A 25,372-nucleotide genomic window follows, 5' to 3' on the forward strand; every position below is an offset into this window, starting at 1 on the left:
CTCCTGTTGACACAAGACCTCTGCAAAGGACAATTTAAATTATCTGGCTGCATTAAAAGCTTAATATCACTCTGAAAGCAGATCCTTTTATACATTTTTACTGCAGATAAAACCTCACCGGGCTTGAACTCCGAACATAAATCACACACCCTCCGCACTAACTTCAGCCAAAATGTGAAAAATGAGCTGTGCTTTCTTGGTTTTTCATGCTAGGATTTATACATTCTCAGTAAACCTTATTACACACCATTTGTAAAGCATTGTTGATATAGCAAAATTTCTTATCCCAATGTGACACAATTCTTTATTGTCCCAGACAGGTCCATTCACGGCTTAACGCAACAACAATAAAACAAGGGTTCTTTTTTTCCTTCACCCATCCTACGGTGGCTCACTTGAATATTCAAACAGTGTTCATTGTCTTTCTGTGTTTTGTTCATTGTTTGTTGTGCTGTCATTCCTCAGCTTGGCTCCTGAACTTCAAAGAAAGGCTTATGTCAATTTATGATGAAATGGAGTGAGCAGGCGAGAGAAAAGACGGAGAGAGAGAGAGAGAGACAGAGAGAAAACCTTCACGCAAAATGGCCCTGCCTAGAAATGTATGCTTGTTAATGGGTGTTCAATAAATCAATGGAATATAATTAAATTCAAACAATGTGATTTCTTCTCTCAGTTGCCGAAGCCCGACTCCAAACATTGCTCTCTGCGGCGCCTAAGGTGACCCCAATTCCCATGGTCCAAAGGACAACTCCGCCGTCTTTCACTGGATGGTGTCACAGATCCAATAGTCAGTCATGCATAACATTAGTGTGTTGTGAAGCCCACAAGGCAATCAAATAGTACACCGTTGAAATGTGGACACTGATCTCATTTGATATATTTGAAGTGCGACAAAGCCATTTTTGCTCTGCTGGATATTAAGGACTAAAAAAAAGAGAGGATGACACAACGGCTCACAGCTAAGCTAGCTGGGAAGGAAGCAGGCATTTTTTCTCCACATATCTTCTCCTCGCTGCAGTTTCCGTCACCGAGACTCAGCAGCCTTCCCCTTCACTCTGTAATGTGTGCTATCCAGCTGTTGTCATCTTGCTCCCTCTCAAAGCTGTCCCTGACCATGCCAGCAGAGGGAATCCAATTGGACAGAGTGGGAGGTGAGGCTGCGGTTGGTAATCACCTGCTGGCTTAAGACACAGATGGCACAAACACCACCAAGATGTTCATGCAGCAGCTATCCAAGAAGTCTTTCTGACAGGCCGGCAGACAAACACAGAAACCCAGGAAACCGACAGCGAGCTGAGGAATTACCGCATGCAGATTTGATGCAGAGACCTGGCAGTGACAGGCTGCTGCTGCTGCTGCTACTGAGCTACCTGAGGTGCAAAGAGTTAAGGTATCGATCTCTCGTTTTCACAGGCAAGGTCTTAGTGTCACTGCTCAATGATTGGGGAAAGTGAAAAAGTGGGCAGGTTGTAATGATTTAAAATGGTCGACGCTTTCCATGACAAAAGCGACCTGATAAGGGACGCTGTTATCAGCGAGTTTGACCAGCCACCGAGAGAATTGAGAGGCGAGGTCATCGCCGAGATAACAGCATATGTGCAGACTGATTATCTCTTCCCTCTCAAGGATTTTTGATACATTTCGCTGCTCCTGTGATTTATTTGGTAGACCAAAGACTTGCTTTCTGTTTCAGGTTTCAGAACTACACTTCAAGGAGAACACGGCAGGTGGACCCTGTTAAGATTTACTCTAGTGCTGTCATGACTTTAAATCTTCAGACGTGCTGGAGACAGTCGATGCAAGTTTCCACCGGGATTAACAGAAGATGTATGCTGATATATTTTACTTTAACAGTTTGAGTGAAGGCGCGACTGTCACTGAAATCAGGGGCAAAGCCTGTTAGCTTTTCTCTGAGCTCTACGAAGTTGGACGAAGTCATTTAGTTTATTGATGTTGCTAGCAGAGATTTTTTATGGTAGTCAAGGCTCTAAACACATCAAACATATCAGAGTAAAAATGCCCAGGAGACATCCCTCTTCCTGAAGACTCCCCAGCAAATGAACTCCTTCTGCTCTGTGCGTTACTGCTCAGTGCCTTGGTTTGTCCTTCACAAGAGACAGGTAACACTGCCAAGACCTAGTAATTAGTGCAGATGGAGACTGTAATACTCTCTTCCCCTCCCTGCAGGAATGCCAAGGGAGGCAATCTATAAATTCCTGCATATTAATGCAATTTAAAACCACTCCAGACACCTTGCTGGAGGCAGGTGATAAAAAGGTGAAAGGCAGACACACACACACACCAAAATAACTTGATAATCTATCTCCTTTCTCAGGAAATGCTCTCCAAATCCTGACCTTAGGCCTTGCAACTGGGTCTCTATCAATAATTAAATGGTAATCTAAAAACCCATTTTAGTTGGGTCATCTTTCTGCGCCATTGTCCCTGCTTCTCTTCTTCCTCCATCTATTTTTTCCTCTTTCTGTAAGATCTAGTTAGAGATTCCATTAGCATGAGAAAGCAGACTGGTAATTGTCTTCACCCTACTGAGTGATCCCTGGATAGAGGATTAGGCAGAGAGAATGCCCTATTTCAACTCGGAGCACAGATGCTGCCCACAGCCACCCACTCCAGATTAGATTAGACTGCAGAGGGATGAAACCGACTAGTAACTTCAAGCAACATTAACCAGAAAGCGCGGACAGGAGGTTAAAACCAATAAACTTTTGTTCACCTTTCACCACCAGCTGTGCCCCCCTTGTTTTTTTTTTTTTTCTCGTCGTTTTTTGGAGAGAAAAAAAAAATCTTTTTTTTAATACTAATATGCTTTTCTCTTGAAAAAAGGGATTGGGGGAAGGCAGCTTACATTTTTTTCTTTCTCTCTCTGATATACACAGAGTATTTAGAGCTGAATCTTCCTAAATCATTCCCCTGGGCCACCCTGTCCATCACTAATCTGCCCACCACCGCCCACTCATAAGGAGGTGTCACATTTCTGGCACTCCTCCATGGGATAAGCACTTCAAACACCAGAGCTTCTCCTCTTGACCTTTCCGCAGAGATGATCGATTAAGCCCACTGGATTTATTCCATAAACAGGCAACCATTACATCAAATAGGCAAGGAATTTACCTCAGAGGCAGAACTTAAAATCCATATAAGCTTCATGAGGGTTCCAATTTTTATTGACTTTTTCAATCCACTTCTTTCAGCACATTAATAAGCACAGAGCCCTTTCAGATGCTGTTTTGGTATCTGAATCACTGCAGTTCTCTACCTGTAATTATTGAAGCAAATCACAATGACAACAGAGTGAAATTCAGCTGCCATCTGTAGCCCATAAAACCTGTGATGCAGAAAAACTGTTAAGCTGCCAGAGTAGGGTAAAGTGGAGTGCAAAATGACTGAAAAGTTTAAATAAAACAGTGCAAATATTGTTGATTTGTTAAAAACAGCACACACACTGTGGAAAGTCAGACAGGGGTTTCTTCACTTTGCTTTCCACCTGTCCAGGAAGCTTTGTGGGGTAAACCAAGGAGTGTCGAGCCCAGTAAAAGGTCTACGGCTCGCTTGCTGCATGAGCCATTAAGTTACAACACTGCAGGCTTCCTGTTTTCATGCTTGAACACCTTCTACATGCTTTCAGCAAGGACAAGACTAAACAATCTCGAGCGAGACACCAGGGAGGAGAAACCCGAGAAGACAAAGAGTATTTTAACGACAGAGTGTTTTAAACTGCAACAAATTGCATTTGTCAAAGTTAAAAACAGGAAATAAAAAACTGGTTTCATTTCCCAGAAAAAAGAGGAGATCTTCCTCTGAGGAGCCCAACTAGACTCCTCCTGTTCATGATCACAGTGACCAGCGAGCTCTGCTTCATCTCTGAGGGACTCCTGCACTATGGTAATCATATCCTATTTGAATAATGAGGCAATACCACCACTCCTGCTGCACATTCCCCCTGCATCCTTGACTGGAGTCTTTGATAGACACTAATTCTAGCTCCATCTATAAAGCTCCTCTCATGCATTTTTAATAGAATCTATTACTTTAGGATTAAATTATAAAAGACTGTCCTCCTTAAATTTTTAATAGTTTGCATAATTGGTATCAGGGTCTGAATGCGAACCATAAAAACCCAGTTTGTACAGGACTGAGCAGCAGAACGAGCCAGACAAAACCACACAGCACTGTTGCACAAAAATGACACACATGGAAGGGCACTATCGCAGACAAGCACACATCTGCGCGTGCTCGTGCACGCACGTGCGAGTGGGGCCATTATAGCTTTGGGTTCATTGCCGTGGAGAATAAGGTGGTGTGAGCTCAGCACTGTGAATGAAGGGGACAATAAGGTCAGGGACCATGAGAGCTGCTTTTGGCTGCTGAGCTCCTGAAGTAGCCTGAGGCAGGAGGAGTCACCTGATGGAAACAGGAGACATAAACCAGGTGTCCACAGACACCTGCTGCCACTGATGTCAACTCCGACCACAACACTCACAGGAGCAAACAGCAAAAAGTACTTAGCAGGTTTACAGCCTCCCTTTGTCCCCACAGTCACTGATAACTGTGTTCAGACAGCTTAAATGGAAATGTATTTCCCCGCTCTGTTCCCAGTTCCAGGCAGATCAGCCATGAGTTAAATGTCATCTGCACTCTCTCTCTCTCTCTCTCACTCTCTGCATCTCCAGCTCAGCTCTTTCCAGCAACAGACAGAGCATACAGGAGAGCAAATGTGTCTGAGGCATCTCCTCTAAACTAGAGCCCCCTTAGAAATCTACGCACGTCACCATCCCCCAAATTAGCACCGCAGGGACACCCCCCTCACCGCCCACGCCTGCTGGCGGCAGCTCTTTGGCATATCTGTACCGGGGAAAATATTTCACACTGTATGAATTATTAAGTGCGAGGCCAGTGCTAAGCAGTGTGGAGATAGACCAGTTATTCACAGCTCTATTGGGACGGATGCGTCGGAAACCCGGGCCGCTCGCCTATCAGATCATTTGTCACGAGCGATAGACAATTTACAATGAGAGAATTTTTCAATTTATTCATTCTGCTGTCACTGCACTTTTCTACCTCCACTCATTCCACTCAACAACCCCCTCCTCCTTTAACTCAGTCTCGTCTGGTGAGGGGCCTCCACGCTTGAACCAACCGCCTGCTTCCCTGTCTGATGCCTGTTGCTCACTTTGTCTTTTTTTTCAGCCTAAGGAAGAAAGGTGGAGTTGAAACACACGTGTACAGATGACATGAGGAGAGCAAGCGCACTAACTTTAATCATCTTAAGTGAAGTAAAGGTGTGCTGGGGACATCCTGTGACAGCTGAGGGGTTCGGGCCCCCGTGGTGAAGCTGTGGTTGACTGTGGCTCGGTGATAAAGGAAAGGAACAGGAAACAGGGGGGATGAGGGTGCTTGGCTATGCCTCTTCAGGACTAAGCTCCTGGCAAGAGTAGTGTAACCAGGAGGACCACCCCATTGGATTTAAACAAAAGAAAGAGCTGAATTAAACTGCAGTTGATGTATTTACTGTCAAAAGCATGTTAAAGCATGGGCGATAGAGAAAAAGCAGATGAAAGTCTAGACATGATAAATATATACAAGCATTTTAACCTATTTATTCAAATAAAAGAATTCAGTTCCACAAACAAAACCATCCTAAACACAGGGTTTTCTTTTAGTTGATGGGAATTCTTTTCAGGAGAAAGAAAAGGATCCCAGAGGGCAGGATCCTGCTTATTTTCACTTAAGAGGAAATGCCAAATAACAACTCCCACGCAGATAGACAGAGGACCTCAGCACAAATGTCTGGCAGACTGCAATTTCAACATTAATTACTGAAGGTGAACCAGCTGTCAAAACAGCCACAGATTTCGCTTTTGTTCACAAGTACCCCCCGTTAAAGAGGACAAACCACAGAACAGAACAACCTCGAAAGCCCAAAGCAGCGCTCTTCCCCTAAATCAAGAGACGGGAACTAAAATTCATGAAAGACAAAACAAGGATAATGTTTTCCAATGTTTTTTTTTTTCACTCTTTCTAAGCTGAAAATACAAGAGGAATGCAAAATTACATCAGCAGCTTTGTTGGTCTAAATGCTCACTGAGAGCAGTTTGACCTGTAAAGCAGCCCCAGAGTGTTTCTCTATCTGCGATGTCCTTTGAAAGCCTGACGCAGACGGGTTGCACTGAATGGGCCTTGATGTGAAAGGCAGAGATTTTAGATAAATGTCCTCACAGCCAAGGCCTCTGCCCTCTTCCTGATGATGCATTCTTACACTCAAATACCCACTCCCCCTTTACACACATGCACACACACACACACACACACACACACACACACACACACACACACGTAAACACAGACACACAGTGCCAACAATCCCACTGAGGGCAGCATTTGTTTGGGGACAAGGTGACCCTGTTGCCTAGGGGCCTGTGAACAGGCACAATGAAGGCCTCTCATCCTGCACACACCCAGCCGGCTGTGTTGGGCTGATGACGGGTGGGGAGGGGTGGGATGGGGTGTGAGGGGCATCACAACACCCTGCAACTGCAGTTTTAAAACCCTATTCAGGAAGCCCCCTGAGATAGCTCCTTTCACACCCTGCACAGACGGAGCAAAATCCCCGCTTGTAACCCAGAGTCACGCAGTCAACAGATGGAGCAGCTATTGAGTGAAGGATTGCGCCGGCAGAGGCGGCTCCCCATCTATCCCCGCTGGAAACAATGGGGCAGCAGGTCAAGAGTGCTGTCTCCAGGAGGAGGGGTCAGGGAGGAGGGGCATGCTTCGACACAGTTGAGCAATGCGAGTGCTTTGAAACTCGGAGGAACTGAGAGAATCTTTTTTGGATGACGGGTGGAGGGGAGGAGGCTCGTGGCTGCATGTGAAGCGCTCCGGCTGGTTGCCGGGGATCAGACTCAGGTGGAGGGGGCTTGTGTGTGAATCTGGGACAGCAGTGATTGTGTTTAACCTGCAAACAAGAACAAAAAGCCATCCCTGCGCACATACATTTGCATGTTCAGAGAGAACACAGACTCACAGTTTAAACGCATATTTCAAGGACCAACTGTTTCAGAGTCTCAAATGTCTTTGTGCATAAAAAGCTGCATGTAAAGCACAGAGCATTTCATTGTTGATAAAAAAGCTCTGCAGTGAGGCTATATACACAAAGAGGATAGACACCTCTGCAAAACGCGAGAACATTTTCCCATAAAAAAACTGAAGTGGATACACTTAAAACTGCCGTCAAATATTGCACAACTAGAATGCAATTCTTTCTTGTTATTAAAGCACATAATTAAAAAAACAAATGCTTCACTTCAATGATTTCTTACAGCTCAAACACTCAATATTCTCCCAGCAGCATCATGTGAGATTACAGGGAAGTGCCAGACTTAAGCCTATATAAATAGCGTTGTTATATTGTTCTGAAGTCGTTATTAATGGATTGATTTCCTGTGTTTTCAAAGTGGAGGAGCAACTGTGAGGCACCGAGGATGAAAAGCTATGAATAGCTGCATGCTCAAATGCTCATGCATGTGAGCATGCACTGATGCCCACACATGTGCGCACACACACACACACACACACACACACAAGTGCGTGATCACACAGATGATCACAAAGCAGTCGAAGCTCCCTGTAGAGGAAAGTATATCCATTTCCATTGACCAGCAGTCTTGCTATCATGTGGCTCTGACCTGGGAGTCAATTAGTCATCTAGGTTGCCCTGCCTCACTGGGTTTCCATGGCCAGGCAGGAGACAAAGACACAAAGAAAGTACAAAGTGATCCCATAACTTCAGTCTCTTTATAGGGCATAAACATTCAAACTACTTTGATGGCAAATACTGCCGCCACTTGTTCCTCATCCTTGAGAAGTTTGGTTTATGGGGCTATTTTGCACAGGAAGACACTCGTTATATAGCAGAAGGTGTAAGGAGCATTGCAGCAATTCTCCATTAACAGTCACTTGACAAGAAAGTACAGAGACTCAATAAAAGACTTCCTACCACTTGGGAAATGTTCACAAATCACACCTAATTAAACACAAAAGTCTAGTCCATGAAATTAGAGTGCAGAAAGTCTTTTCAAGATGGAGGAAAGAGGTTTTTTTTTTACATTGTAAAAACACACGTCTGTGCAAGGACACCGTTATTTCGTTCACATTTGTCTGCTTCAAACAAATTGTCAGCTAAGTACAGAGGGACAAAGTTTTGAGCTGTTATTCTTCCTTCCCTAGGTCATATCACAATACATCAATGGTTTGCCATTTCAGAATAGGCTGCTGTTGTGATGTTTGAGCTGAGATTTGAAAAAAAAAAAAAAAGTCTATTACAACCACACTGAAAGGGATCAAGAAGTGCACAGAAAAAGAAAATGGCCATAAACACAGTGGCTTTTACTCAGAGTGCAACAATGCAGATGAAAGCAGAGAATGCACTTGAAGAGCAAAGCTGAGAGCAGCAGAAGACAAGAGAGTCCACACAGTTATCAGGTAGGGTCAGAGTGTCCTGGTCATCCACCAGACCAATTCAGCCCCAGTTGCCCCGTTTTCCTTTTCAGTGTGGTCTCACAAGGTCCCCTCGGTTTTCTGCAAACAATACTGCTGGGCTGCGGCCCTTATTTAAAAGATTAATAGGATGCTGTCTTGGCAGAGAAGCAATCAGCGAGGTTTCTGTGACAGCAGAAAAAGTGTGAAAACAAGGCAAAGAGGAGAGACCATTGTCACGGTTACCAACTGGCTGCCGCAGCTCAATTGAGATAGTTCTGGCTTTCAAGCCCAGCTGTCAATCACAGCAGCGAGCATCAATGGGGTAAATTTGAATGATAAAACGATAAGTCATGAGCAGGCGATTTTCCTGTCATCAGGACAGGGGCTGTTTGAGTGTAACTCACTATGGGTGGAGAGATTTCACTGCAGCCATATGGAATTTAGTTTTGCCTCAAGTTGCTGGCTTCACCCCTCAATCATGACAGAATGTGTAATCACCAAATGTCTTCCTCTCAATCCCTGTTACAATTGGCAGCACAGTGCTGTCACTAGAGATGGGGAAACAAAATGGAAAGCTGACTAAAAGACAAGCTTTAAGTGACACTTAATTTGAGATACCCAGGCATTCTCTCAGCTCCAGTAAACAGGATCCATCAAACTTCGCCCAGAGCCTGTTTGAGTCTGCAGCTGTCTGTGGGGAGAGGCACAGTACGCCTGAGAGGCCCTCAGTTATCAAGAGGACTGATGAAGAAATCAAGTCCTTTAATAGTTCCTAAAAACATCCAAGTAGAGGCACAGGAACGATTATGACACTTTCATAGTGCAAATTTTCATCTCATCCATGTCTATACTCAAAAGCGTTTCATCCTTTAAAAGACAAACCCAGCAAATAAAAAAAAAAAAAAGAAAAAAAACAGCACGACAGAAGCTAATGACAGCCTGAGAGAAGACGACAGAGAGGGTAAAAAAAAAAAAACACAAGTGAGCTGGTGAAGGAGTAAGAGAAAAACACTGAACAGCTGCTTTCTCCCTTCTTCCCTTTGCTCATCCCAGGAGAGAGTCCCATGCGATCTCCCTGATCCTAGTTTGTGGCTGACAGAGGGGACCGCAGCTCTGTTCATCTCCCCACTCACATGGCTCTGTGCCCCCCCCCCCCCTCCATCCCCCCCTCGCCGCCTGCCTCACCGTCGCTCCGCTGCCAGGAGGAAAAGATGGTGAGGTGGGGGAGAGCGGGGGGCTACATCAAGGAGAGACTCTCCCAGTGGGTTCTCGTCAGTTCCAGGCCATTGCACCTTGCTCGCTGGGATTTTGTTTACACACACACACGCGCGCGCGCACGCACACACATATCCTTGCAGAAGCAGATGACTATTAATGGAGACGATAATGTGCCATGTTTTCTGGCTGTACAGTCACATGTTCTGTTTTTAAGAACCATAACCGCTTCTGTAAGGTGGTGACAAAAAAAAAGAAAAAAAAGAAAAAAACTCACAGAGCTTATTTAAGTGGCAGAGGAGCAGATAACGTTCCCAGTGATACGGTTGATGTGGTCAGTGGTAATGTGCAGCCAAAAGGCCTGACACACTTCCACGGTCTTTGGGGACGGGCAGAGAACGGCAGGCTGCCCTTGTGCATTCAGTCTCTACAGATGTTGCCTTGGAGAGCGGCTGACTGGCTGGCTGCGGTGACAGCTGGACAGCTGTTCCTATAGACGCAACCACAGAAGCATGCCACGGAGATGGGGGTGGGGGATAGTGCTGTATGTGTAGTTTATCTGTATGAAGTTCCCAGGACGTGCAAAGCTGTCACTTTTAGCAATGGTGCATGAGCCTGGATAAGGAAAGATGGCACTGAACAGGATATGGAGAAAGAGCACAGATGGGTAAATATCAGACACGGCTGACACTATTTAAAGAAGCTTCAATAACAAAACTGATTTTTTTTTTTTTTGTAAATTCCAATTTGTCTATCCAAAAACGAACTGCCTAATGCAACACCAACTGGCTGCACTGGCACAAGTCAAAACATTTAATTTGATCCATGAGGTCTGTTTGAGCAGCCGTGACTTTTTATCATCATAAAAACAAGTAAAAGTTTAATATGAACTTCACAGGGAATTTCAAATTATTTTTTTTACTTCTTCATAAAAGAGGGGAGGAAAAAAAAATCTATTTTCAAAAGCAGAGAGGATAATTGGCTGAGCATTAAAACGACTCTGGACTTTGTGCCAACATCAGTGACTGCTGGTGATGAAAGGCAGTTTAAATTGGGGTCATGTTCAGATATTATACCTTTATCCTGCCACTTAAAAACACAGTTAACTAAAATTATGGAGACCTGCAGGAGAACAGCGCTGATTAAAGACAGCATATAGATTAACATCCTGACTGAGGACTGAAAAAAAAAAATGAAGCAGTTGAAAAAGACTTGAAATGTTCGAAAACACTCACACAGTATTAAATGTTGTCACCTGCTGAATAAACACGCTGCAAATCATGAGTTAAACAGCTTGGATTGACGCCAGTCACTTCTGCCAAAACTCTCATTTTTCCTAAGCAGGCCGCGCCATTCATTATGCCACAAAAGGTCAGCAATTTGTTCAACTCAATAAAAATGTTAATAAAACTAAGAGCTCACAAGAAGCAGCACTCATAGCCTCTGTTCGCCCATCAAAACAGCAATATGTGAATGTGTGCGCCTGCGTGGCTCAAAGCACTGACACTGCTGCATTACGTAGGTCAAAGGTTGTACAGCGGCAGCTATCTAACAGGAAATATAGCTGTGGCCCCCCTCATAATCCTGGTCAAACTCCACCAACTGCAAAACACAAAGCAGAGACAAACACATGCTGACCAACACACACGCACACACGATTCTGCAGCCTACAACAAACAGGAGCTGATGTGCACCCCCAAACTGAAATCTCCAATTCCAGATCTCAACCCACTCTCCTAAATAAATGAAAAGACCCATTAGGCAGTGGGCTTGTAATTATATATGAGTTCTTTTAGAGGAAAAAAGTGATTACTCTGGATACAAGTCTGGAAGTAGGTGGGGGTGGGTTATTGCTAAGCAACCAGTCATTATCCTCCAGAGTGGAGCGAGGTGACCGGCCATCCGTCTAACTCCGGTGGCTTGCCTGGCTCCTGTGCAAACCCCCCTCCCTGCTTTTCTCCGCCACTCTCTCTCCCCCTTCCTCGCTCTCTCGCTCTCCTCTCTCTCTCTCTCGTTCTCTCTCTCTCTGCCGTCTCCCCGTCCGAATACAAACAGAGATAAAGAACGCTGCAATCGCTCTTGACACACAAATAGGTTAACACAATAAAGCCGGCTTTGCCTGGCTCACTCGAGGGAGGAAAGCAATTCCAGCAGCAGGCAGGAGGTAATAAAACAGGGCTAGAAGTGTGTGTGTGTGTGTGTGTGTGTGTGTGTGTCTGAGTGTGTGTGTGTCCATACATGTCCTCATGTCAATGTTCCTATGTTTTTGTATGTGAGTGGAGGCAGGCACACAGAAGCTCTTTGGCCTCAGGGCCTAATATCCCACGGATTTTCAACCCTCTCTTGACACAAATAATAAGACGAGAGAAAATTACGGAAATTCCAGGGTACTCCTCCATTTAGATTAAGGAAATGGCGGCTTCATATTCACCGTATAGCTGACCTGCACTAGCCCTAAACAAATACATAAATGTTTCCCAGTGGGTCACATGCTGGCTCTCTTGTAAATGGTCTCCAGCTTGGTTAAAATTCAAGTAAATTGAATGAGTTTTATCTGTGCAAGCCTCAGCTTACTCTCCCTGATGCGGCTGCCAGGCCTGGCAATAAATGATAAAAATCTCCAGAGTTTTATTAAATCGTGTTGCATTCACGCTGAACTCAGGGAAATGGCGAGGTTGCTTCTGCAATTACAATCCAGACCAGACAACATTGTTTTCTCCAGTCAGTGGAAATTTCATTACCTTACAGCAACCGCCTTAGAATTGGATAATAGTCTCTTTTTGTCACAGACACAAACCGTCTGTGGGAGGTGTGACACCAAATAAGTGTTATCCATTTGCAACAATATGCATCCAGCCAGTCGCAGTCCGGATGCTGGTCAGCATAATGCGCACCGTTATTCAGTGATATGGAGAAAGTGAATGGAGAAAAAGAGCAGTCAATAGCTAATTCCTGGATTGACTGTAGTATAATCAAACGCATTGAACCTTGATACTTCCATGCAGCTGATGTATCTCTCCTCAGGCTATTATAGACAGATGACGTAGGTCACACATGGCCCCATCTCTGGCATGTCAATAAAACAGAGAGAAGGGCCGGTACGCTTCCCATGGAAGGATTGAACTGTGAAGAAATCCCAATTAAAGCTTCTGGAAAAGTTTCACACATTTAGGTCATACAGGATAGCCATTTGTACGTGTCAGTCAATTCCTCTGCTTTTACCCGCTGTTCCCTCAACCAGGTAATCAAACAGAAGAGATGTAAAGTGGTGGCTATTGTCAACAGGGAATAAATTACTAAAGCATGAAGAGAAAACATCTTATCTGTCTGATGTATTTCCTGCTTCTGCAGAAAGCTACAAAGCCCGAGGGAGAGCAGTCAACCAAAATGCAGGGGAGATGGAGATTAGGATGATGTGCAGTTCCTTGTTCCATTAAAGTTTGATCTTCCTCAATAGCCGAGGAGAATCAGATATCTCCCATTCAAGATTAAAGTACACCAGCATAGAGGGGGAGATTAATCAGAGGCCTGCATGAGATAAAAACAGACTTGCTTCTGGCATGGAAAACAGTGGCAATAAAGAGTTCAGCTGATAATGTGAAACATGGCGAGGCACAATAGCAAATCAAACAGCATGTACGGGCCTCCAAAACAAATCAAAGCGCCGACTAGACTGCGATACAGTGGCTGGAGAAGTACAGCAGGGGCTGATCTGATAGTAACCAAGGCCTTCATTTTATTACTGGTTAAGGTTGAAGAGGGCACGCTGAGGATTTTCCCATGTTGCTCACTGTCGCCAGGCTTCTCATTCCCTCTCCTCCTCCTCTCCTTGAGATCAATGGCGCTGGGGTGATTTCACAGCAGCCTGCACTGTCACCCAGAACAAATCAATGTGACCATGAGGAAGGCAAGAGCGGCATTGTTTTTAAGGAGAGCAAATTCGCTGTTGGAGAGCTTGTCAGATTTGCTTTATTCTTCTCCCAAGAACACTTTGGAAGGAGCATGCCTGCCCTTACTTTTCTGGCTGGGTTATAGAGCAAACTATAAACTGCACAGCGATCACACAAGTGTACTCATTAACCACCTATAAACTGCACAGTTCCGGTTGACTGTATTTCATATGCACGTATGCATTTTTAAATTTAAAAAAAAAAGCACTAACCGCCCTAACCTTTCCAAATTAAAGGCTATACATTAACCTCAGGGGCCTGGTGAGACGTGACTTCCATTCAGCCTGACAGAGGGTGAGAGGGGGAGGAGGTCGGAGGATCATCGCCGTCCGTCATGCGCTAAGTGGCTGCAGATAACCCTGATGAAGAGCTGCCAACGTCTACCATAGCAGCAGCTCAGATCACATGAGCACAGCAGCGGTCAGGTAAACTGTATACAGCCGGAATGACAGCAAATCATCGGCAGAGTAACGAGCAAAGAAGCATAACGCGGCGTCTCGCTAACATATACCACTCATCAGAAACACTGCAGGGGTGCATGTGTGCAATCACATGCCTGTAGTCTATTTTTGTGTAGCTGCTCCACGTTAAACAAATTCAGGCTGGAATTGAAATGCTTAAGCTCCTGTTTATGACAACAAGATGCCTGCACTGTATTTAACACTCTTTCACTGCCACATCTCAGCCGCTATACTGAAGATTTATGTATTCATTTATGTGATATGAATTTTATATGTTATATAAGGGAAATCACGTCCTGTCATCACAAGATTAAACAGGTATTTTTGAACCAACAGTTAAGTGCCCTGATTTCATTCATATGCACGTCAGTATCACAGGGAAATAAAATGTTACAGACGTCTCACAGTTGATCAAATATTGTAAAGCTGCAATGATTATTCAATAACTTGATTAGATGATGGACAGAAAATTAACTATTTTGATAATTGAATAATTGTTTTAGTCATTTGAATGCTGGTTGCGTATTCTCAAATGTGAGGATTTGAAGCCTCTCTGTGTCATAAATGATAGTAAACTGAATATCTTTGGATTTTGGTAGTTTGTCAGACAAAATAAGACATTTGAAGATGTCAGGGTGAGCTTTAAGAAATGACAGCAGACATTTTTTCACTATTTTCTTTATAGACAAAGCGATGAATCGATCAATCCAGAAAATAACGGGCAGGTTTATCGATAATGAAAATAATCGTTTGTTGCAGCCGTAAAATATTGAAAACTCAGAACCAGTACTTTGCCAAGAGTGACCTTCAACCATTTTTTCCACGTCTTTTGTATCTGATCCTGGCACTGCGGAAACATCAGCCGACTAGGGAGAAGATGAGAGACGCTCGTCTGACTTTGTCAGTGCAGTTAATACGACTGTGGGTCAATCATCCAGCGCTACAATAGATATAGTGATCAGTTTGATGTATCGTAGCTGCTAACTGTACAACAAGGTATGCTTCAGTATGCAAAAAAAGCCAAACAGAACCACCCTGCCTGTACATTACATGTCAGATCCCATCAACACCATCATCTCTGCCGGAATAAATCACTGTTTTCACCTCTGTTCATTCACACTGACTGACTGAAGTGTTTGTGTTTGTTTCTCCGTAATGATTTGCATGTAATGCTTTCATTTTAAGTGTCTTCATGTCTCTACATCCTGGCTACTGATGTGCCATACAAATCTCACTTCAGGCACAGCGGAGTTCATATGAAATCACGTAATATCGTAAAATACAAGAAAGGACACGTCTCTTTTGTTTGCCTGCACATGAAAAGTGTTAAAACAAGGACTGTTATAGACCTTTCCTGAAATGAAACACTTTGATCAGGTATCTAATGAGCTGCTGTTGACGGCTTTAAGAGAAAATGTTCATGTTCCTTAAAGAGTTGGATGATATAGTTATATGGTAAGAAGCTTCGTGCTTTCCTAGGGTATCAGCTTATCTAGGAATGGTTGTCTTTTCTTTGACAGGAGAAGAAAACATTTTTTTCTTTTTAAATGATTACTTACATCTACAGTACGTTATCCAATAAATGGAGGCTGTGGACAGCAAAATCACTTCTTAAAACGTTATTTCATTTGTGTGAATAAAAATAAGCACTTTCATTATTAGGTGGCACACAAGAATGGACATGCATAGCTTAGACACTTCAGGGATGGGAAGATCTTTAGTAACACGTGTGCACGCGCACGCACACACACACAACTGTATCTACTATTTTAGTCATCTTAAGTGCCAAAATGAGTTTTGCTGCCTCTGGGTAGGTGTTGAGACAATCAAACCATGCAGGGATTAAAAAAGATTAATACACAGCGCAGGAAATTAAACTTCAGCGACTTTAACGATATTCATGAGTGGAGCTCACTTATTCACTTCAGGCAGCCACTTTAATAAGCAAAGAATATGGTAAAGAACCCATATGCTATCAATCAATCAACCTGATATGCAATTTGAGTTGCAAATTGACAAAATGCCTGGCTTCTTAAAGTGTGATACTTTTGTTAATACGTTGCTAAACTATGCTCTCAACCTTCCAGCTGCTGGCAGCCTAAATGAGTAAAGTAGATCAGATTTGACTTTAGTAAGTTAACTTTTCATACTTTCATCCACAAGTAAAGTAGGGTATAAATTACTGGTGCGATTAACATTTCCGTAACCCTGCTTCAACTTACGAATCTCTAATATTTCTTAAGACAACAGCTGATAGTGGAGAGCAACAGGAAACATGGTGAAAGACGAGAACAAGGTGAGTAAAGTCCCGAGCATGCAACAGGGCACTTGAAGGTCCAATGTGAGAGGAAAAAAAAAAAAAAAGATCTAAGAGCAAGCCAGAAAATAAAGAGGCAAAACAAGAACTACAAACTCCAAAAGGTAATTCAGTGACCTAGATATTAAAGCTTTTCTGTCATTCCGTTTTCCCCTGCCTTGTCCGACCATCATGTTGAGTTAAGGCGAGCATTATGCTGGGGAGACTATTTGTTTAGGTGAGGAGCAGCCGCAGAGCTAATATGAGCACAATTTGCTCAGCAGGTCATAGGCGCAGAGTGGAGGAAGTAAATGAGGCAGTTCTGCCCCCTCGGGTGCAGCCACTGCCTCATACATCACTGGATGTTTTATTCAATACAGCCAGGAAGGCTCTATGGCAGGTGCCCTGACTGTGGGGGCGCCTGCCCTGCTGTAGGGGCCCATATTACATTCAGCAAGCTGCCTGTCTGCGGGGCTGCCGGGGAGAGAATGACTGGAGCCAGTGAGGAAGATAAATTTTGAGGATGCTTGTAGTCTAATGATAAAACAAAGTATGCAGCCTTTCCACTGCACAGTCAGCATAATGTGCAGGCTCATTTATGTGCAGTGTGAAGCTAAATATTACAGAGCAACCTCAGCAACCCATAAAGCTCAAAGTTCACAGGAGTAGAAACTGCCAAAAAACTTTTATCAGCCCACATTCATATTCAAATAAAACAAGAACAAGATAATCAGAATTTTGTTTCTATTTGCATTCAAGCCTCAGACTGCAGAGGACAAATTTGCTGAAGAATTCACAGGACAATGACAAATTGCCTCCAGACCTCAAATGCAGCACAGAGCATCATCCATGTCGCCGAGCACAAAAGTTTTACAGTTTTACGCGCACATCTCCATGAATTTTATGACTTCTTTGATAAAAGCCTGACACAATATGCGGGAACACTATAAAAAGAGATTGCATATCATTAACACTCCAGGGTGAAAAATCACTAATTGCAGCAGACACTATAGTCACCCTCCCCACACGCAGTGACGCACGGGGGCGTACAGATGAGAAATTCGCACCTTTTGCTCAGAGCCGCAACTCCTCTAGTGCCACATATTCCTGCCTGCGGTGCAATACCCTCGACAATACACCTAATTGCTACCCATACTTGAAAAGACCAATAACAGAGCAGTCCCTGAAGCCATTCGGGAGCGGCTCTCTAACAAGTCGATTTTTACAACACTTCCTTTATTGTGGGTCACGCATGGAAACAAAGGGTTGAAATCTGAGACATCGTTATGTGAGCAGCATCCTGGGGAGAAAAAAGTGAGCATTTACAAACATTCATTATTTTCTCCCGCTCCGCTATTTACCATCCCAAAAGGATTCAGCGAGGCTCTGGCAGTAGCTACGTTAATGGTTACAAAGAATGACAGACCATTCAAAATCTGAGAGACCTGGAGGATAAAACATTCACCATAAAATATATTTACCATAAATTGCTCCGTAGTGCAGACTAGAACTCCATGCAGATTGTAGCATTCACTGAGCAATCTGCCTCATACTTCTGTGGTCCAAATTAAAAAGGATTCATTCTGTTCTCCAAAATCCAGCAGCCGCTTTGTCGATGTCAAATGTTGATTAAGTTTATCCTCCTCTTCCGATGGTATGCAAATACACCGGTAACCCTGCGAATTAGATTCCACACTCTAGCCTCTAGCATGCAAAGTTAATAAGCTTTGCCTTTTTTCTCGACTCGGCTGCCAATTTTTGTCGAGGGCAAAAGCGCAGGTCGGCAATTTCAGGAGCGTCCTCGGAAGAATTGCGCACCGAGTGCGCTTCGGGTTTTTAAGGTTTAGCCTCCGGAACAAAGTAAAGGGTCCTGGTTGCTCTTCCTCTCGCTTGTAGATACCTCCAAATTACCAAACTGTTAATCGGATGACTGGATGGTTGAACTGCTACGCAGTATTCCCAAATCCACCGCTGTTACGCATGGGTTTAAAGTGGTCCGCCTGCTCAAACACGACCTTATGTGAAATATATCAAGCAAATATTATTTATGTAATATTATCTAGGCAATATTGTGTGAAGGTACCCTGAAAGAAATCAAGGCTGGGCCAAAGCAGCTGCCTGGAATATCCTAAACTGGTGCGATGCGATGTAAAATCCCGGTGATCAGCCTCTGCTCCGTCCGTCACTTTCTCCGCGGTGTCGGCAGCCTCTCTGAGATGTCTCGCCTCCCGATTTAGACTCAGATTTCCAGCTGAGGCTGTCCAGTAACCTCGATAGCAACACTCCGAGACGCTCTCTTTGGTGTATTAACCAAATAACTAATGGTTAAGTCTGATTAAAGAGCTAGCTGCTTCAGGCAGCTCCGGGATGCGGTCCTGCCCTTGTGCCGAGCTGCCGAGACTGACAATAACCCGGAACGCTGCAGACTGTCAGGCTGCACAGACCGCCCACCGACCAATCACTGCACTGAGGGAATAGAAACATTCCCACGGGTTGGCCAATCATCGGTAATTGAGGACTGTTACCATAGAGATGCTCGGCGTCCAAGCGTCTGAAACCACGTTGTTTATTCGCAGAAAAGGAAAAAAAAAACGTCTGATATAAATTGCAGTGGCAGAATGCAGATTGAGATATTTAATCACTATTTTATCCTTTGCAGCGTTTCAGCATTCCCCCCCCAGCAGCTTAATTAAAGGTTAACGCCACCACCATCATTTAATGGGTTCAAACCTGCAGGCATCCACCCTGCAGAAGTGCCCTTCAGCAAGACACTAGGCTATATCACCTCACGCTGCGGGAATGCTGCTCTGTAGCGGCTCTACAGGGAGAAATAAAGTGTTATTATGCAACCAGAATAAAATGAAATGTGATTAGCATACACAATCAATCTGCTGTTTATGAATTGGTGAAATGATCTTTAACTTAATTGGTTTGAAACTCATATAGAAGAAATATCCCATACAGATAATAAGCCTTGCAATAATCAGTTCATATCAAAAGTTTGGCTGCTGTGCGATTATCCAGTTACAACCTTAGGGATACAAAGTTTATTACATGATGTCAGATTTATTAGATGATCTATACTTTGAGGCGTGTCATTTAAGATTATTTCTTGCGGCGATGATTCAAAAAGGCTCATTTTACACATATACAGTGCACCATACATCCACCGACTACCTCAAATGTTAAATTGCCTAACTTTATTTCAGCAAGAATAGGACAGTATTTCTTAAAAGTATGACATATCTGTGACTGTCTACTTAACTTTGCAGAATTCCATCACTGACACCTCCGGCTTATATGAGTCACACAGGAAACCTTGCAAAACACCTATTTTTTTGCAAAATGTCATTACAACAGTGGGGAAGTGGAGAGTCTTACTTTGACAGAAGCCCTTAGTATTCTTCCTCTTCTTCGTCTTCTTCTTGCCAACTATGTCTGGTGCACACAGACCCCGGGACACACAAAGGCAGTACAAGCAATCACACATCATGGACTCTCATAATAAGCTGACGCTGGGAAGTGGGTGATGCAGCACTCAGCTTATGCCAGTGCTGATAAGAGCCTGAAAGTATTACCTCGGTCTGGCAGCCCGCTCCAAGAAATCCATCCTGAGCCAGGTCATCAATTCTGCCCTATCTGATTGCTCACCAATCCCTGGCAGCTCCATGTCGCTGTCCTGGCTTCTGCCTTTGAAATTCTCTCTATGACTTGCACTTTCATGCTAGTTCTTTCACAGAAACACCTCTCAGAGAAATAGGTACATACTGTATGTACATGTTGAGTCTTTTATGTGGTCTGAAATCTACATGACAAACAATAAAACAGTGAAAAGTGCTCCCAGAGAGGTACAGTACCCAGAACAATGGAGCGCCTGGCTACATCAATCCCTTAAATGTATTAGCTTCAATCATGTCTCCCTCTCATTGCTGCAGTGGACCTACAGAGCATACATTAGAGCCTGTGGAGTTCAATCATATCACCTACACTGTGTGGCTGCATAGTCAATCAAACACATGAACAATTAATTGAAAAATACTCAACCAGAGCTGTGTTGTGCTCCAGTGAGGCAGGCAGGCAGGCAAATAAGCCATTTGATTAGCTGATAAGCAGATGACTCAACAAACATTCAAGGCATGTTTACTGTGGTTTGATTAGAGAACGCCCAATACGCAGAAGATTGGACACAAATACATTGTGAAAACACTCAGCTGTTCCAATCCCCAAGGCAGCATGAGGGCACATAAAAACAATGAATTATTTATGGAGCAGACTAGCGAAATATCACAGCGGATAATTTTCTGTGGGCTATATTAAATGTAGTTTTCAAAACAATATGTCTTTGCATTTCCCAGGAATCATTCCCAGCGACAGGATCTAGAGCCCGGAGATTGGAAATCATATTTGATATTTCCCTGCCAAGAAACCCTATGAGCATTTTCCTAAAACAGCAAAGCAAGGGTTATTCACATGCTAATTGGGCCTCCTTCTTTCTTGGTAAATATGATCAAAGGATATTTGCTTTGTCTCTGTTTTAGGTATTAGCTCTGGTTGGAAATGAAAGACCTTGCAATCAAGGCAAGCTTTTGGCATGGCTCATCTGAAAGAAGGGTTCACAATAAATCCAGGTTCAGCTTCAATAAAAACCACAGCAACCTCTGTTTGAACGGGGCATCTCATAAATAAAGCTCTTGTACGCCCCATCCAGAGCTAACATTAGTGTCTGTCTCAGGGCTTGAAAGCCTTACGCTGTTACAATTTGTTCCTGAAAGTGAACTCAGTTTAATTGAGCAAAGTTCAAATCTCCACAAACAGCAAAGTAACAGAAAAAAAAAAAATCGATGGCAGCAGAGGCATGGAAAAAAGAGATAGCATTGATTTATCTGCCATTGATTCGCCAGGATCGCTGCATTGTGCCCTGCGGGTGAAATGCACGCTGTCTGCCAACTGATGGGGATGAATCTGAAAAGGTGTCAAGTGGTTAGAGGACACAGAGGTGGAGGATGAGATCGGGGGGCAGCCAGAGGTGGCAGGGGAGGAAGAGTAGACTGGAGTGGGAGCAAGGGCATGAAGTATCAAACAGAATAAGGCGGTATACGAAAGGCTTGATAAGAGGGGATAATGTTGCAGGGATGACACCTGCACTACGCAGGGTCGAGTCTCCATAGTGTTGCTTTAAATGTCTTTGACAGAAGCGAAGAGAGATCGACATGAAAGTAGAGAACTGACTGAAAGAGCAAAAGGCCTGAAGCTAAAACCGTCATAAAAACTAAGAAACCAGCTAAAACCAAGTCTGCTCTGTCCTGTTGACAATATCAACGCCTTAAATGAATATAACATATCTGACCCCTATTATAACTGTTAAAAGCAACAACAGCAGGGCATCTTCAGTTTATTCAGTCTGCTGGCTACAATAATACTGTATGAGTAAGCATATATCAAATCCCGCTGTTGCAAGTGCTTGACAAGACAAGCATCTTTTGCAATATTTTAAGTCTCAGCAATTGGCAAATAGATGCCTCTCCAGGGACTTTATACTGACAGTCAAATGTTGTAGAGACGAGGGGAAGCGAGGACAGAGATCAGAGGCCAGAGGAGCCATGCAGACCAAGACGAAAAAGTGTTACTCCTGAACTTTGGTATCTTTACAACATCCTCCTGTTTTGTGTTTGGCTGTTGGAAATCTCACGTCTTGGCTGGAACTGGAGGGGGGATTGTGTGTTTGCTATTGCAGCCCCCAGCTTGTGGTGCAACCTTCAAAAAAGATTGGATGGTATTTTAAAAAAAAAGCAGATAAGACACATTTTTTGCTATGGCCTTGCTATAGTGAAGACAGCAATATTTAATCTGTATTTTTCTAAGTTTGGTCTATTTTGTGTGATTTTCTTCTGGCATTTGTTCATGTAACTTTGTAGTGTGTGTTGTGTTCAAGATGCAATAAAAACAAAGTTGACTTGACATGAAGTGGTGTTCCTCAGCAATTTTTTGGTTGAGAGTGATTGTAAAGTGCTTTGTAACCTTGTTTTTTTATCCAAGGTTCAGTATAAGTGAAGCTGACTTGACTTGACACAAAGATTGTCACTTGTTTATGTCTTAGAAGGCTGTTTTTTTGAACTGTGCTTTGGTTCAACCCTCGAAAGCATCTGGTTTCCTGTGTGTGACCAGTTAGAGATGCCTTCCTCAGACACAGCCCATATTCTCAACAAACACACACAGGAAGCTGTTTGCAAACATTCGTGTACTCGCCTCGGGTTGAGGTTACGCGGAGCCCATAATGTTTGGGATGGGTGTGTTTAGAGTGACTGTTACTGATGTTCACCAACCCAAAATTAACTTAAAAGAGCAGCAAAGTCAGATCATTACAGGAGAGTAAACTGAACTGGAAATGAAAAGTAACTATATGGCTATTTTCACATTTTTAACATAAAACAGACGCTTCAGATGAAACACACAGATGACCTGAGATGAAATGTTGTTTATCTCACACTGACAGGTCATTATATGTCTCCATTAAAAGTGCTCAAGAGTGGGGCGGTTATGCAGTGTCACAGCCGTCACATGAGCCTGTTAAATCTCATGGGTGTTCTCGCTCCTCATAAAAACTGAAGACACACTGGAGGAGATGTGAAAACCAAAACTATTGAATTTTCTACATCTAATAAAGGAAGTTATGTTCCAGTAATTGGTAAGATGTGAAGCTGGCTGTCACTACCCTGTAAGAAAAGAAAAACATTCTTTAAACACATTTCTTTTACATTTTACATTAGACATTTACCCACATACTTGTCTTTATCAAGTAATGTCATCTAAATAATAATATTTTACACAAAGTAAAAGTGTTCACATTGAAATATAAATATATGAAACATCAACATCTTACATGAGGTACAAAGTGTTACAGGAACAACTTAATTTATGCTGCGGTAGATCAAGAACGTCTTGATGTGACCACACACACACTGTTGTTTTCCTCCGTACAGCAGCTGGTTCAGGCAGGTCTGCCAAGAACACAGCTATTCTTCCTGTTGTTTGAGAGCTTCACATGTTGCATCTCCCCTCTCTCCATACAATGCAGAGTCAGCTCAGCACTGGTGTCTGTGACAGGTGACGGACCACTAAATACGCTTTGTTTTAGTCAACACCTTCTTTAGAGAAATGCACCCAAGAGAAACGCAGGCATTAGAATATAATCAATATGTCAACATTTTTCTTTACCATTTGCTTGATGTGGTCTGTTAGTCGATTTTGACATCAACTCAAGTCTCATGAGATTTCTCCTTGAGCGAGACTTGGTTAGACACAATAATGAACAGACTGGATCAAGCAAAAGGTAAAGAAAAATGTTTTATTTCTCTGTAGGGTCCTTTCCATAATGTTGTCAGACACTTATAATAACAATCTGAGCCTGTCAATGGCAAAAACAAGCACTTTTAGTGGACGTCCATTGATGGGGTGCTATCCCAAAAGCAGCCCCTTTCGCAGTTACCGGCAGAAGCGCTCTCACTCAATACTGAACCAGTGTCAAACCTTGTTGTCCCCATTAGACACTTAGATACAAAAAGATGGGAAAATAGGGTCCAGGTTGAAAAATACCAAAGTTTCCCTTTAAATCCTTCAGCTCAGTGCTGAAGGATTGTGATGATCTCTGCACTAATTAGATACCTTTGTCATCTGAAAATGTGATTTCAATAGAAGTTAATTAAAGTCCTTCACTGTGTCCTATTTCCGTAACTGCATACTTTTTCTAACCGGGCTTTAAGCATGAAAAGTGACAAAGCTAGGTATACTCAAAGATTTCAGTATGCATAGTAAATTCACTTGAATTTTGAGTGTAGTGATAATGGGCACTAACACTGAAGAAGCTGCTCATAACTGTTAAAGCAAATTGTGATTGTGGGACAAAGACTTCCTGGAGCATCTCGGGGGGGAAATAAACAACAAAAAATATATTAAAATTTTGAGAAAATAGTTTGACTAAACAGTCTAGACTCAAGGTTCACATACTAGCTTTTTACCAGAGCTTTCAACCGAATCACACAGTCTTCATCAGTGGACTGTTTGCTCAGTGGTCATGAAGATGGATCATCTTACATACAAGCTGTAGCTCAGCATGATTTCATCTGTAGCTCTTTCAAAACTTCTCGTCTATGTTGGGTTATACGGTAAATTAAGCATGTAAGTCCATGAAAGTATTTTGAAAAGCAATCCCAATTTAAGGTCAACTTACTAGTTTTTTCTAAGCTTTCAACCATATTACACAGTGTTAATAAAGTATTTTGTATCGTATCGTATCGTATCGTATCGTTCATCATCATTTTGGGAAAATGTTTTGCTATCGCTTGGTTATGTTCCACACATGATATTGGCTGCAGCTTTCTGAAGTCATAATTTGATATTCATCCTTTACTATTTCTAGTTAGTAATTTTATTTTATATTATACTGTATTTTATTTTAACTGCAAAAATGGTGAACTATGACGATAAGTGCACACTGTATTGAATTATTTTTGGAACTAGCTCTTCATTACTGAGATCCCATTTACAAAATCATTTAAAGTAGTAGTTTGACATTCTGGGGAATACGCTGATGAGAAGAGATGATAGCACTTTAATATTTGTCCATTCAAAATGAGGCTGGAGTCAGGAGGTGGCTAGTCTAGCTTAACACAAAGACTGGAAACGAGGGGAAACAGCTAGCCTGGCTCCATCCAAAGTTTTTAAAAAATCAGCTCAGTATTTGAGCTAATTAAATTTAACCTTCTCCTGGCTCCAGGTTCATATTGAATGAACAGACATGAAAGTGGTATCGATTTTCTCATCTAACTCTCAGCAAGAAGGCAAAAAAGGCTAAACAAAACAAAACAAAACAAAAAGCCATAGCTGCACAGTCTTTCCTTTGCATTAATGGATAAAACACATCAGAAAATTCAGAGGATTTTGTTGTCCCTGTTGCT

The 25,372-nt window shown here is 42.9% G+C and overlaps 1 protein-coding gene across 5 annotated transcripts in view; it reads right to left on the reverse strand.

The window, feature by feature from the left end:
- The window catches only part of fam222a (family with sequence similarity 222 member A), a 47,033-nt gene extending 28,230 nt beyond the window's left edge, over nt 1-18,803 (reverse strand). For 3 of the 5 annotated variants that reach the window (XM_042422406.1, XM_042422408.1, XM_042422407.1), the window contains exon 1: nt 17,900-18,803. The gene's annotated coding sequence lies outside the window, so the exon portion shown is untranslated. The remainder of the gene's footprint in view (nt 1-17,899) is intronic. The other 2 variants (XM_042422409.1, XM_042422410.1) reach the window with 2 other exon arrangements.
- Between the last annotated feature and the right edge of the window lie 6,569 nt (nt 18,804-25,372).

The sequence above is a fragment of the Thunnus maccoyii genome, chromosome 9 (assembly GCF_910596095.1).
Source record: "Thunnus maccoyii chromosome 9, fThuMac1.1, whole genome shotgun sequence".
Taxonomy (NCBI): domain Eukaryota; kingdom Metazoa; phylum Chordata; class Actinopteri; order Scombriformes; family Scombridae; genus Thunnus; species Thunnus maccoyii.